Here is a 15,323-nt window from a genome sequence, read left to right as displayed (position 1 = left end):
CGGGGCTATAATATGATTTCTTTCCCAAAGTTGTACACGAAAAAGCAGGAGGATAATTTTAATAGTGTTTTAGGCCTCACACTATGGTGGTTCCTCACAGAAAAAAAGCTTGCGAAAATCTTCAGAAATTCTAAACTTCTGTGTATGTTGGCAAGTTTGTGTCCACTGCAGCCTTATATTTTTGTTCTTGGTTGACAGGAGTGAAAACTGACATGATATTTTTGCAGTTAAAATCCACAATCAGTTTGGTCGTGTTTGGTCTGATTTTCACAGTGATTATTTTTGTTAGCAGCAGTATTCAGAAAGCTGAGGACGGATTTGGATACAATTTGCCTGAGATATAATACATTATTAGGTTTTGGTGGTTATCTGTACATCTTCTGAGTGTACTGTTGTGTGAAACTGAGCTGCCTTGGAGAAGGTTTGCACTCTTCAATTGCTTTCTCTAGTGCTGTTGTGTTTCCTTGATGTTTCCTAACTTTCCACCATTGAATGTGATGTCAGAAATGATAACATGAGAGAGATAGCAGAAAGGTTTGGCTCGAATTTGATAATCATTTTGAGTTTGAGTGATTTTTGTTTTTTTGTCTTTAAACAAATCTCAGATTTTTTTTTTTAGCTTCTTAAATGTAAATATTTTCTGGTTTATTTGCTCCATATGAGAAATCAATAATTAATACTGAATAATTTTAGTTTGTGTACAAACCAGTGTGTGTCTCTGTGTGGGGCTGATTAGTGCATCCATGCAGTTTGAGTATGCACAACAACAACCACACCCATTTGCCCATCTGCTCACATCCCCATGGAGATGAGATGAGCACGGCACAGCGCTGACAAGTTCAGAGGTCACCATGTGTATAATGGACTCATAATTAGTTTTAATGGGTCACTAGGTGGGGCACATTGTACAGGTTTCAGAAACTAGACACTGTAAAAGAGGCGTTTATTAGATTTGTTTGTCAGATGGTGAGATGCTGTTTGCAGCCAAGTACAAATACACTCAGACATCTGTTATTTCCCATATGGTTTTGTGAATGAAAATCAATGTTAAAGCCGTCCCACTGGTTTCTACAGTGACTGTGCTGTATATTAAATCTATGACATTGATTATTTTCAGGAGATAATGTCACTATGTAATTAGATTTTCACATTAGAATCGTAAACTCAGCCTCAGGTGGTAGCATAATGGGACAAATCGTGGGATTAGCCCACTGTTGCTTCACAGTGAGGCACTGTCAGTGAATATCTCTGCGGTGATATAAGAAAAGGAGCTTTATTCCGTCTTTTGCCTTCGCAGGAGCTCTAAACGCCACTTAAGCCTTTATTGCTTTAAACAATGAACTCTACGGCCATGCACAGGCCATCAACCCTTTCTCAGACACTGCATCTGCTTTCACTGCATTCTGTTTGAGTAGGGGATTAAAGAAGTGGAGGAAAGTACTGGTGTTTGGACACTGGAGAAGAATATGTTTTTCAGTTTAATTCCAGTTTTAATTTGAATGGACCAATTCCAGTTACATGCATATATTGTTTGCATTTTGCAACATTTTCTAGTTGTATTGTTCATCTCTATGTGGAGTGGTTGGTTGTTGTAAGACTATAAGAATGTCTACATTGTGGTATTTGGGTTGTAACAATACACAAATCTGCGTTTTCACTTAAAAAGTTAGATACGGCTGTATACACTATAACATGCACAGTATATATAACAACATACATTATATGGTATGAGAGGCCGTTTGAGAATAATTCAGTCTTGCGCTCATGTTACATCATACTCTCTCACAAACACTATCATACTCTCTCACAAACACTATCATAGTCACATACATTTATTATCATACTCTCTCACAAACACTATAGTCTCTCACAAACACTATCATAGTCTTTTACAAACACTTATATAGTTGCGCACACTTACTATTATACTCTCTCACAAACAATTGCATAGTCTCTCACAAACGCTCTTTCACGCTATTATGGATGCAACAACGTGATAGTGAATGTATGAGAGAATGATATGCAGTGTATGTGAGTATACTAGTATGTGAGAGAGTTTTATTGAAATGGAAGTCAACTTAAAGTTCCAGTTTTTCTCGGTTCTGCTTCGACCTCTGCCCAGCGTCAATCCCCACTGGGCACGTTACAGCAGCGGCGCAGTGCCTTGAGAGCCAGCGGTATTCACGGAAGATAGACTGTGTGTATAAAGGAAACAACAACACAGCTTCTTTTCATTTTCCGAAGTGGAAGAACTGTTGATCTGGTGTCATAAATTATTTTATGTTTCTCCTCTTCAACAATCAGTCTCTCGTCGTACATTATGACTCTCCGAGACGCTCTGATTAATTGACTGTCGACCTGGCAACGCCGGTCACGAGTTGTGACGGGCTATATGACCTGCGTATTGTGTTTTATTTTGAAAGAGGGGCGGAAATGTTTTACTTTGAGTCTGGTGCGATCTGATGCGGCAAAAATAGAACTGCTACCTATCGATAGCGCTGCGGCGCGGCGAGCCGCTTCTGGGATGCTGCTGAGATGTTCCGTAGCACGTCTGGTGGAAATGCTCTCATTGATTAGAATGGAAGCGATTTGCAACGGCAAACGCGCCGATGCCGTGCCGCGGCTGTAACGCGTCCAGTGGAAATCCAGGATAACACCTTGTTGTTGTTCCTGATAATTATAATTATTAAGGGAATTAAGGGAAATCAGGCAAAAACAACATGAATTTTTTCACAACACAAAAAACTAAAAGCCACGGTTCTTACCCAAATAAACAATTTTTATTGATCGTTTTAATATTTAACTCCGTCATTGTACTTTTCAGCTTAGTATATTCACTTCACTATCGTTGGTTTTGCATTTATTTACAAATCCATGGTTTAAAGCCAAAGTTAACGTGACAAGCGTATTCCCGTCATGCCTTTCGCTGTTCATGTACACGCCGAGCAAGTCGATTACGCGGAGGGCTCGTTCAAATAGCAGAGAGGCATTATGGTAGTGACACTACTGTGTATGCTCTATGGGCCCCATAACCCGGAAATAAATGCGGAAGTCAAAAACTTTTTGGCATATGTGCTGGGTGAGCAGCTTCCTAGGAATGAACGGAAGCAAAGGGGCGGTGCTCTATCCAGTTCATATAATGCATCCAAGGTATACTCGCATACACTGCATATCATTCTCTCATACATACACTATAATGTTGTTGCATCCATAATAGCGTGAAAGAGAGTATGATAGTAAATGTACATGACTATAGTAGTGTTTGTGAGAGAGTATAGTAGTGTTTGTGAGAGAGTATAATAGTAAGTGTGCGCGACTATACTAGTGTTTGTGAGAGTATAATAGTAAGTGTGTGCGGCTATATTAGTGTTTGTGAGAGAGTATAATAATAAGTGTGCTCGGCCATACTAGTGTTTGTGAGAGACTATGATGTAAAATGTGAGCGCAAGACTGAATTATTTCTCAAACGGCCTCTCATAATATGGACTATACTGTAGACAAGTATGTGATTACATGACTACACTGTACCGAGATGAACTGGGTCGCATAATCAATTAAAAATTGACGAATAGATTATTCATTAAACACACGGTATGTATTGTATGTGGTTAAGGTCTCAGTCAGTCAAAACATTAGAAAAAAATTCTCACTTTGATGTCGGGAAGCAGTGTGGGAAATTGGGAATAATTTTTGTCATCAAAGCTCTCATATTATACAGGAAGAGCTTCAGTGGCCATTTGATGTGATTTCTGTTGTCAATTATAGATGTCATGGGTAAAGTGGATAAAGGTGACTTAAATCAGAAAGGATCATTACTTTTAGGAGAAATAGTCCTATGGAATGTGTTGGAAACATTTTTGCTAAGTAGTCTTATTATTTATACATATTTTAATGGAGAAATGTTACATTTCATAGATTTAAATGTGATAAATGTATTGTTCTCGAACATCTTTGTTTTAAACAAAACATTTGAGCATGTCATCACAAGGGTTTGGGAAACAATGACTGTCTATGTATATCTATATCTATATAGATATATATCTATATCTATATAGATATATATCTATATCTATATAGATATATATCTATATATAGAACTGTGTTATAATACTTCGTCAGCTGACTGTCCTTTAACACATTTTGTGGCGGCATCTAGGAATGGGTTGAGAGGAATTGATTAAAAGTCCCTGCTCTTTGCTCCTCCTTTCAGTAGACTAGCAGTAAATGTAATGTTTTGAAAAAAAACACAATGTTGGTCATGCTCTGTCTTTAAGCGACTGTTTTGTAATGCAATGTTTTAATTTAAAAAAAAGCAGTTTTCCCTCATGATTATATAGCACGTAGTGAGAAAAAGGAACACATAATAATAATTTCCATTTCCAGAATCAACATGTTTTTCATGTTTGTTTTTTGTTTGTGTGCATATATATTGTGTTATATGAATATAAATATGTTTTTTCCTGTTTGTTAAAATTATCTAGTAATATTTTTCAGAGTAGACTGAGAGTAGTTGTAATGTAAGGATGTGGTCATACTTATTTTTAGTCCTAATCTCCTGTTGTTTATGTTGACCTCTGTACTAGTTATTTAGATGTCTCTGACATCTGGCTCAGCTGTCACACAAATGACAGAAGGTTTTTCTGCAGCATTTAACTTCTGGATTAGCCAGCAGCATGTTAGCCTCCCTCCTCTCTGCACAAAATGCTCTTTAGCACTTGACCGGTGATCAAAGCGATGTTACACTGTAGTTGTAAATATTTGTCTGGCATTCTCTGGTATTTATTGTCCATGATAAATGCTTCAGTCTGCACAGAACACTCTGCTTCACTGCTGATGGGAGCAAGCTATCTCTGAAACAAATCTTGGGATTAGAGAGAGGGGTCAAAGGATTGTTTTAACCTAGTCTGGCACTCTATCCCTAACCAGTGCGGGAAAGATCAGATGGCTTAGATTTGAAAGAAAAAAAAAAACTGGGGATCCAAGGAAAGGATGGGGGTGGGGGTGGTGGGGCTTTATTGTTGCTGCTTTGTGTCACTGATCCTTTACAGCTACTAAAAGAGGGGACAAGTCCAAGTGCAGTACAAATACACATACAGATATAACAAATGTAACCTCTTTGAATATTTTACCTATAATTTAAGAATAGACAATAGTTTTTTTTTTTCTGTAAAGTAGGCCCCTCTTTATCTCAGGCAAATAATCACTATTTAATCGTGTTTTTATTGAGATAAACCAATCCTAGTTTGATACGTCATTCTGTTCTTTGTAGTCAGAATCTGAAAAAAATATACACATTTTTCCATAGGGCTGGGTAATATATGGAAATTCTGTATCATTACATGAGACAAGACATCGTGTTAGATTTAGGATGACATATCATATTGTGATATGGTACAGTATCTGTGATGACTTTTCCTGGTTTTAAAGGCTGTTGCACTGATAATCATCATATGCTGAATACATTTGTGAAATACGCAATACTCACAATTTTAAGCCTAATTATTTGTTTTATAGCAGAATTTGACCCTATTTATAGTCCATTTAATTCTAACACACATAAACATCCTTCATTTAACATTTAAAAGAAATGAAAAGTAATAACTGTGTTTTAAGCATGTTATAGAGCAGGGGTTCTTAAAGTTTTGATACCTGAGGGCCAATTGAGGAACCCAAAGGAAAAGAAAAGGAAAAAAAAAACCAGAAAGAAATCCCATTTGTCATAATTTTAATGACCAGATTACAGTTCTACAGTTTACACTTATTGGTCTGTATGCAATAATGTCCAAAAAACATTTAACAAGCTTAGTAGCTCCTGGATTAAAACTATCAACTGTAATTCATTGCGGGCCACCAGAAATGTTTCTGCGGGCCGTCATTGGCTCGCGGGCCGAGGTATCTCTAGAACCAATGTTATAGAGATAATAAATAGTAGATATTTTATTTTAAGTGTATTTACAGTGTATTGTCATTCTTTATATTATTTATGAGCCGTATCACCCAGCCGTACAAGCATATTGATTTGATTTATCTAGAGTGACATATTTCAATACTGAATTATATAAAAACAAAGTCAAAAGAAACAGCGCAGGTAGTGCTTTTGGCCTCATGATCTTTCTTTAGTTTTATGTCCTCACTGCAGAGATGGTTCCGTGTAAGTTCCTGTGTTTTCCTCAACTTTCCTCCTTCCCTTCTCTTTCTCTGTACACATGCTCTCTTGTCCTTTTTCAACTATACCCACCCCCCCTCTGCCTGGCTAGTTGCTACTTCAGGATGTACTGAGACTTTACCACTGTTTTCACTTAAACAATACTGACAGCTCAAAGAGACTCTCCCTGAAGACTGTCAGAAAACTCATCCGATCAGTTGAATCTCTTACTGTCAAATCCCTCACCCTCTATCCGTCATGTACTTCTCAGTGACAGACAGTGGGTCGTCTCACTCAACACGTTTATTCCCACAACCACAAACCTCAGAGAGACTGATGATGATGATGTTGTGAGGGTTGGCTCTGAGAGCGATGCCTTAGCATGTTGCACACTGACTGTACATTATTGGTGCACTCTCCTAGTAGTGCGGGTCTGGTGTTATCTTCATTTCAAATTACATGTCAAAAATTAGGGATGCACCGATTGCCATTTTTGGGGCCGATTCGGATTTTTCAAGAAGTTTGACCTGCCGATACCGATTTTAGCCGATTCCGATTTAAATTTTTTAAACCACTTTACAGCATACAGAAAGATATATATTTTTGCATATTTTCTTTAATAGAACATTTTAACAGAGAAATACAATCAGTTCAATCCAATGTAGTTTATTTAAGTTTAAACATATTTCACAACAAAGTACCTACACACAAATAAGTAAATTAACTAATGACCGAGAGCGCAGATCTCTCTCTCTCTCTCTCTCTCTCTCTCTCTCTCTCTCTCTCTCTCTGTCTCTCTCTCTCTCCCGCCCCGTGCCAACAATGTCTCGCGCTCTCTGCTCACACAGGTTTAAATCACAAACAAACAAATGCTGAGTGCTGATCAAAAGTTTTGTGCAAGTGATTTAAGGTCCTGACTCTTGTCCCAAATATGACGGGCTTTGTTCAGTGATTGAAACAAATATCTAAACATTAATGAAATGTTTACATGCAGAGCGCGCTCACTCGCAAAGCAGACAGCAGCGCCGCGGCTGCGCGGATGTAATCAAATACACCAGTATGGCGGCATATTAAAAATTCATATCATAATGAAAAAAAAACAACAGTATTCGGTGTGAACTGGTATACTGCCCAGCCCTACACTCTACAACATGTGTGTGTAGCCGCGTGCACGTGTTGCTGATGCTGCGTGATGCGGGTGCATTTGACTGGCTTATTAAAATCGGAATATTTCTGTCTGATTAATCGGTGCATCCCTATCAAAAATGCATGTTTGAAGCTTTCCAGAGGAAAACAAACTTAACAGTTAGACACTTATTGGACTTCCATTGGGAAGAAATGGAACAAATCCACCTTTTATAGTTACTACTTAATTTACAGCTCTAGTTAATCAGCTGCTGTACATTAACTGCCTGCACTATTTTAATAAAACGGAAATCTACATGGACAATGGAAATATAGAGTTATATAGAGAATATAGAGCACTTACAAAACAATTTATTGTTGACAACATAAGAGATATGAGATGTTCTCTCTGTTATTGTGGCTGGATCAAGTTTACTGTATATATCTGGGTATTAACAACCCCATGGAACTGTGTAGTCAGGAAAGCGTCTTTATCAAGGTGTGAGAGCACATAAAAGAGCTGACCCACATAACCGGGACCGTACAACGGGCAGCGTCGTAGCTCAGAGCTCTGACGTTAATTTTAGTGCATCCATACCGCTGCCTCATTGCACAAAGGTAATGCACTTTTAGTTTTTAATGTTTCCATCCACACTACAGTCAATTAATCTAATCAATGAATCTATGTGCTGTGAAATCCTGCAAAATGTATTTGGTGGGAATCTGAGCGCATCTTTCAAGACCACCTTGAGAGAACGTTTTATTTGAGTCAACATTATAAATTGTTTTAATTTGCTGTGTGCAGGCAGTCAGCATATAGTAGATTCAAATCTAAAAGCCTAAATGGATCCTCTGCATGTATGTGTATATATGTGTGTGTATGCACAACACAATTAATCAGTTACTATTTTTATTATCAATAATCAATTTTATTATTACATACAATTGATTCAATATAAATAAAATGAAATTGACTGTTTTTTAAATAATGAAAATAAGTATGACTAATTCTGATTTGTAGACAAAACAAGAAATTTGAAAACATAATTTTGAGGTTTGAAAAACACCTTTTTATTGACCAAACAATTACTTGATTAATTGATGAAATAATGGGCAGATAAATCAATTATGAAAATAATTGTTAATTGCAATCCAAATAAATATGCATGAGTACAGTGGTTGCCAACTGATCCTTTTGCGTGTTGTGTTTTTTCTTGAAATGTTGCTCTATTTCCACGGTAGTCACTTCTGACTTGGCCAAATTCAGACTCATCTCTTACCTCACAATATTTTACCAAAAAGAATAGTACTACACATAGTACATATGCGGAGAATAACTGGCACTGACGAAATGCATCAACTTTGCATCGCATACACTTGCTGTCCAAGCTACACTGTTGTTTTAAATCCACAGAAATTAAGAAGTTTGGAAACACTACTGGCTCTTTATCAGTTTGAACAATCTGGGGCAACATTTTTATTTTTGCCAAGCAGAACTGCCCTGACATATTACCCAACATTGGTATTTCAGGGTCACCGACTGGGTCACATTGATTCCTTATTTGTTATATCAGAAATTCTCACATCCACTAAAACGTAAACCCTTGTCTGACTGAGGTTCTCAATGACTTTGCAGATTGTGCTGTATGTTGACGGACAGGAACGAGCAGTTACATTCCCGGCATGTTTAAAGTATCATTTGCTGTCAGTGGTCTGTTTATGGAAGCAGTGTTGACAGCTTCAACCAGACACTGACTTAAGGAATAAAAACACCCTGTGTGTCACGGACTCAGAATTATTCATCTACTTAAACACTGTTTTGAAAGGTGCATTCGTGGCTGTCATAGTAATTCGATTTAACTGTCATACTTGAAAACTACACCTCACCTCAGTCTGTGCTGTGTCAGTTCTTGCGCATATAAACAGACAAGTATAGTTTATAATGCATGAGAAATAAATTTTTATTTTGCCTCTATCCAGTGTGCAGCTTCACACATCCTTTGCCTCGATTACAGTCTTCTTAGCTGTGATGTGAGCCCTTTGAACATATTTCATTGGGTTCAAGTCAAGTCTCAGGCTTGGTCAGTTAAGGTTGTCATTTAGACTCCTGTGCTGACTTGTCTTTGACCTTAGGGTCATTGAGCTTTTGGAAGGTGACCTTTGGCCTGAAGAGCTCTGTGTGAGGTTTTAATGAGGGGTATCTGTTTTTATTCAGGTTTCTTTCAACCCTGACTCTGTTCCTGTGTTTGAAAATTCAGCTTTGACGTTTATTTTTATTCCCAAACCAGAGAATCTTATATCTGATTGTGTCCATGTATCATGTGTCTTTCGCTCAGTAGAGACTTTCATCTGGCTATTCTGCTGCGAACACAGATTTGTGAAGAGCTTATGAAATGAAAAGGACAGCGATACTTTTTAGAAACACAATTGTCTGGCTTGGAAATATGATTTTGTCTCAAACATTGTTTTCAATATCAAGTTTTATTTCTCTTATTTACCTAATACAGAAAGAATGCAACCAATAAATACACATAGCGCCTGAGAATGGAGCGGCACATCAGGAACTTCTAACACACACTTTATTTTTATGAGCCTCAGCATGTTGGCCCAACACATTACCAATTATTAATATTGGAAAACAAGGTAGTTTTAAAGGGTACACTTAATCCTTGGAATGAGTTTGTCAAGTTAAAGCTGTGCAAAGTCTTAAAATGGCTGTAGAAGCAGCCAATTTTGACTTAAATTGCTCCAATTTTGGCACTTAATCCTGACACTGATTGCAACGTTGAAAGGCTCTTGATGGATCCTCAGAAATTATTGCTGTTAAGCTTTAATTGGTAGGAAGAACACTGTCAAGCTGTCATTCAGTGCTGAATTAAGTGTAGGCTGACATGTTCCTCACCTGCCCCCTTTTTGAGATGCTCCCTGTGTGTCTTGTGTAACAACCTTCACTTTGACAGGGTTTCATGTTAGAAGTTTTTAAGTTTGATCCCTGCCTGGACATTTTGTATATTGGTACAGTGCTCTGATAAGTGAAGTTGATTGATTAGAAAGAAAACTGTCAGTGTCTGCCTCACAATAGTGTATAGTGTTTGCCTTTTGAATAATGGGATAAAACCATAGGCGTCATCATGACCACATAGCACCAACTGCGCAACCTTTTTTTTGCCTCACTGCTTGTTAAAGTAAGTTTGCAAAGTTCGTGAAACATAATCTGTTTAATTCTGAGATCAATATTGTTTGTGTGCATGTGTAGAAACATGCAACTGCATCTTGATCCCTTGATTTTACACACTTGTTGGTGGATATAATAATCTTCTGTATGCATTTTCTGAATGCATATGAATAATCGGATGTAAAAAAGTTGTGAAAAGAAAGTCTGTGAAGGTGCCTGCACATTGACATTAATAGCTGAAAATGCAGACAGGCGTTGCACTTTGTGGTTGTTTTACAATGTTATTTCTGCTACACTATTTCTATTCTGCTACACTATTACCCTGAGGCAAGTGAAACGGCTATTTTTGTCATGCTTTTTAAAAAAACTAGAACAAAAGAAGGAGTATATTTTAGTGTTTATGTGGGGCAGCTCAGCATTGCCTTATACACATGTAAACCACACAGAGAGCAAAACTTTTGCTTCGATTGCAGATGGCCTTTCTTATTTTGGGGGGGCTTTTTGCCTTTATTGGACAGGACAGGACAGTGAAGCGTGAAGAGAGAGGGGGGATGGCACAGGTGGAAACGAACTTGGGTCACTGCAAATAGGCCATTTGCCATGCGGGGCACCAGCAACAACTAAGAGATAGCAGATTGTCTTCAGTGGACAATAAACTGCTTATATGTTTTTATAAACAAAATATTTTACAAGCTGCATCATCAATGGGATTACATAAAATGGAACTAATTTCATCTAAATCTTAGATACTAGACCTTTAACACGGATCTACCTCTGCCATATCTCCCTGTTGTTTGTAATATTGGGCGCTGTTATTTTGCCTCTAACTCCACTCACTTTCTCTGGGTGGGAAAGAACATGGATATGACAGGGCGAGTGTTTTTCAGGAGCGAACAGGTTAATAATTATTCTCTCAGGCCTCCTCACCATGTCGTGTGAAAAGCAAGGGCTTGGCACTTCTTGTTTTTGAACCCAGTCCTGAGTTCCTAAAAGTTTGCACAAAAGACCTGTTGCCTAGCTGCGAGTGAGAAGCCTCAGTGTGACAGCAAGGCCTGCTTTTGTGTGTGTGTGTGTGTGTGTGTGTGTGTATGTGGGTCTCTGACTGAACAAAATCTTCTTTAGAATCGACTGGAATGCAGTCGGGGAGAGAACCCCCCCTCCTTTAATCTTGTTCATTTTCATGCTGGCAGGAAGGAATCATTCAAACACTTCTTGCGAAAAAGCTTTTCGTGTATTCGCTTTGTGTGGTCTTAATAAAAAATGTGAAAATGTTTAGGATGTTTGGGAAATGTTTATGTGAAATGTATCGGACACAAACCTTGGGTCACCTCTGCATGCCGTGATACTGTTGTTTTCAATTGCTTCAGTGCCTCTTTATACTGTAGGTCTTATTCTGATTGTAGATCTTATTCTGCCAAGGAAATTGGAGAAAACTGTTGTCCAACATGAAGTATTTTTTATCCCACATTGTTGGACAGAAAACAGTTTGAAATGGTAAAACCTCTCAAAATTTGATGTTGATATTGAGACTTAACTTTTAACCTAGAGTAATGTTTGACCACCAGTAGATGTGTTGTTTTAGCAACACCAAAATGACCATGTATTATCATTTCTTAATCTCTGTATTAGAATACAGCCAGAAAAAAAAGGGAATACTGTATGTACGCAATTTTCACCCTTGTGGGTAACATTTTTTTTCCAGAGGGCCACACTGAAATAAAAATAATTAAACATGTCTTTATATGAAATATGCATAGCATTTTGCATTTTAAAAGTACAAAGACTGTAAAAAGAAACCTCCTTTTGGCTATGACATGTAACCACTGTCTGGCTGTGTTTCACTAGTAAAATGCTATTAATGAGAACTGAAATGTTTGGTCTTACCATGTTTGTTTCAAATATTTAGTGGGGCCTCCCCTTACACTTGAACTATAGCCACAACTCTGGCTTTCTTAAACCTGTAGTGGAAGGTTTTGCAAGTTTAACAGTTTATAATATTGAGACCAACTTTCAATCACACCACTCCAAATGCCAAAGATCGCAGAATTTGACAGAGAACATTAAATCGTAAATTTGCATCTGCTCGCCAACAACAATGGTAGTGATGGCTTTTGCATAATTTTTCTTTTTTTAAGGTGTATAAAACTAAATTCAGACTGTGTCATTTCTGGGCTTCTGTACAAAACTGTTTGTCTGCGTGACATAACTTAACAATATTTGGCTGGGAAATTGTATTGCTCAGCAGTGTTTTATGGTTGAGTTCCAGTGAAGAGCTTACGTTACGGAAATAATCCACTTCACTTCTGTGGATTTAGCCTTGTATGCCTGCGGTGCTATAAATTGCTCTCGTTGAAGTCATCTGCTCCGTGTTTTCTGTGTTTCCAGTAATGAAAAAAACACAGTCAGTCATTAGAGGGACTGTCATCACAGATTAGACTCCAGGGATCAGATGGGACATGCCTCTTCCTCTGCAGGCTAGAGCTGTGTAATCACCGTTGACTTGAAAAACGTCGCTCTCACTGTTCCTCACATCCCGTGTACGCCTCAGGTTACCAGTTTGTACATATGACCTTGTCATGTTCCTGTGGTAATGAACTGTTTCAAAGTGCTAATCCCTTTCACTGCACTGACTGCATTTATAGTGTAAAAGGAACCACTCCTGTCTAGACCAGTGGTGTATACTTCAGGTCTTAAATCATAGGCTTGTCCAATTTTACAATATTAACAATGACATTGTGATGTAGAATGTTTTTTAGCAGTGCAGAGCCACTGCAGGGAAGGATTATGCATTTAATCTACACCATTCATAAATGATTTACCACATATTATTTACTATACCTCTCTTCTACATTAATCTTCTTTTGTGAGATAACTTTCATCCAATATCATGCAATATTGATATTTAGCCCCACTGAGGCCATTTTATTGATTTAATTTATGTCTCGTTTGCTCTGAACTTTATGTAAATTCATCTTGTCCAGCCCTCAACTTGGACACAGTTTTTAATTATAGCCCCCTCTGAAATTGAGTTTGACTAAGCTGTTGCTGCCATCAAGAATATCAATGTTTAATTGAGTCAAATTTAAACAGAGAGCAAACATATTGCAGATAATGTCAACAAGCAAACTGGTAGCAAACTGTAATACCAATAACTGTAATTCATTTATTTTATTTGTTTAACACTCATTACATCAATGAATGTCACATATTGAAGGGAGTTCTAAACTTTGCGGTGATGAGTTGAAGGTGGATAGGTTGGTGCAGTCTTGGATATGTTTGGAGAGAAATTTCCACAGAGAGGATACAGCTGTGAAGGAGGCTCTGTTAGTGGATATGAATGAAAAGTGTTACTTAACTTACATGCATTCCACTCTGCTTCTAGAAACTGAGGCACTAGATGACAGATCCACTGGAGTATTAATGATGATGAGATGTATGATGAGTAACTTGAGGTGTGGCAGTGTTTTTTTATTTTTTACTTTTTTATTTTTAGTCACTGTCTTCCTTGTGGTTAGAAAAACCGCAGAAGTGTGTCACACAGAAGAACTCGTGTTTGCAGTGGTTAGGGCTGTGTTCTTGCATTTTTATGCCTCATCTGTGCCTGGAGGCATAATGTTTTCAAGTTGTTCACCCATTACTGTCCTATGAATATGTCAAAAAACTTCCTGATGAAATAAATCCTTTAAAATTTGACTTGAACGTGGCTTAGAGATATAATACCATGCTTTAAACTGGAAGACATTTTACAAAACCTGGGGGCTCTTTTTCTAAATTATTTGATCAAAACTGAAATTGCGCAACATAATACTCCTCACAACTCTTGACACAGCAAACTTGACTGCATGAAAGAACTCTAGAGCCATTGGTGAACAAATGCACCAAATCTACGCTGGTGCAGATCAAACGGATATAAATCATCATTTATTCCTGTAGTAATCAGCTTTTTAACGTGACTCCATGTTTATTCTGTTGTTGTGTGTATTATCTGTTTCTTGTGATGTTTATATATGAATGCTGGCCGTTACCTAAATTCTCCCTCGTACCTTGACCCATCCCTAACTTTATCAATTTTACGCTAATTAGTTAATTAGTAAGTTAGTAAATTAAATTATCAGTTTAATTTTATATAATGCCAAAGATGTGTGTATCCTTGTGGAAAAATATGGACATTTTCCAACCCTAAGAACTGCTGTTCCCAAAAAAGGAAGTTTGTAATTTTTCTAACATTCAATATATAACAATTACAAGACTAATTTTGAGTAGTGTGCTTACATTAGACATAAAAATGTCCAACACTGTCTCTGCTATAAGGTTAGACATGTCACAAAACACACTCAACTGACCCCGGATATGTTTCACAGTGCTAGCTATATGGTAGAAATTAATTGTTTATATAGGAATTGTTGTATGAATTTTGCTTGATGTGTACTTAATGAGCTTTGGCGGCAGAATGCACACCTAGCAGTAATGAGTAGTGTGATCGATTAATGAGAAATACACAGAGTAAAATGAAAAAAAAACAGACACACCGGCTAACTAGTACTACAAAACATTCAATTCACAGTGGTTTTGACCCAGAAGTTAGAGGATACTTGAGGATGAACTTCATTGGTCAAAGGTCAAGCTCACACTCACCTCAGAAATGACTCAATTGCCAGAAAATTTGGCACAGACATTGACTTGAACTTGGTCTCAAAGATGAGCTGCTCTCATTTGGGTGGTTAAAGATTGAACCAACATTAAGTTCCTTTTAGTGATGTTTTACAATACGAGCCGGGAAAATGCTCTGTATTCTAATTGTTTTCCTGTCTCTCTGTGTGCAGTGGACTTCCTTCCCTGCACAGTGGCTACCAAATTTGCCCCCTCTGTTGTTGCTCT

This window comes from Microchirus variegatus (assembly GCF_963457635.1).
Source record: "Microchirus variegatus genome assembly, chromosome: 12".
In the NCBI taxonomy this organism is placed as follows: domain Eukaryota; kingdom Metazoa; phylum Chordata; class Actinopteri; order Pleuronectiformes; family Soleidae; genus Microchirus; species Microchirus variegatus.
This window is presented reverse-complemented; position numbering follows the sequence as displayed.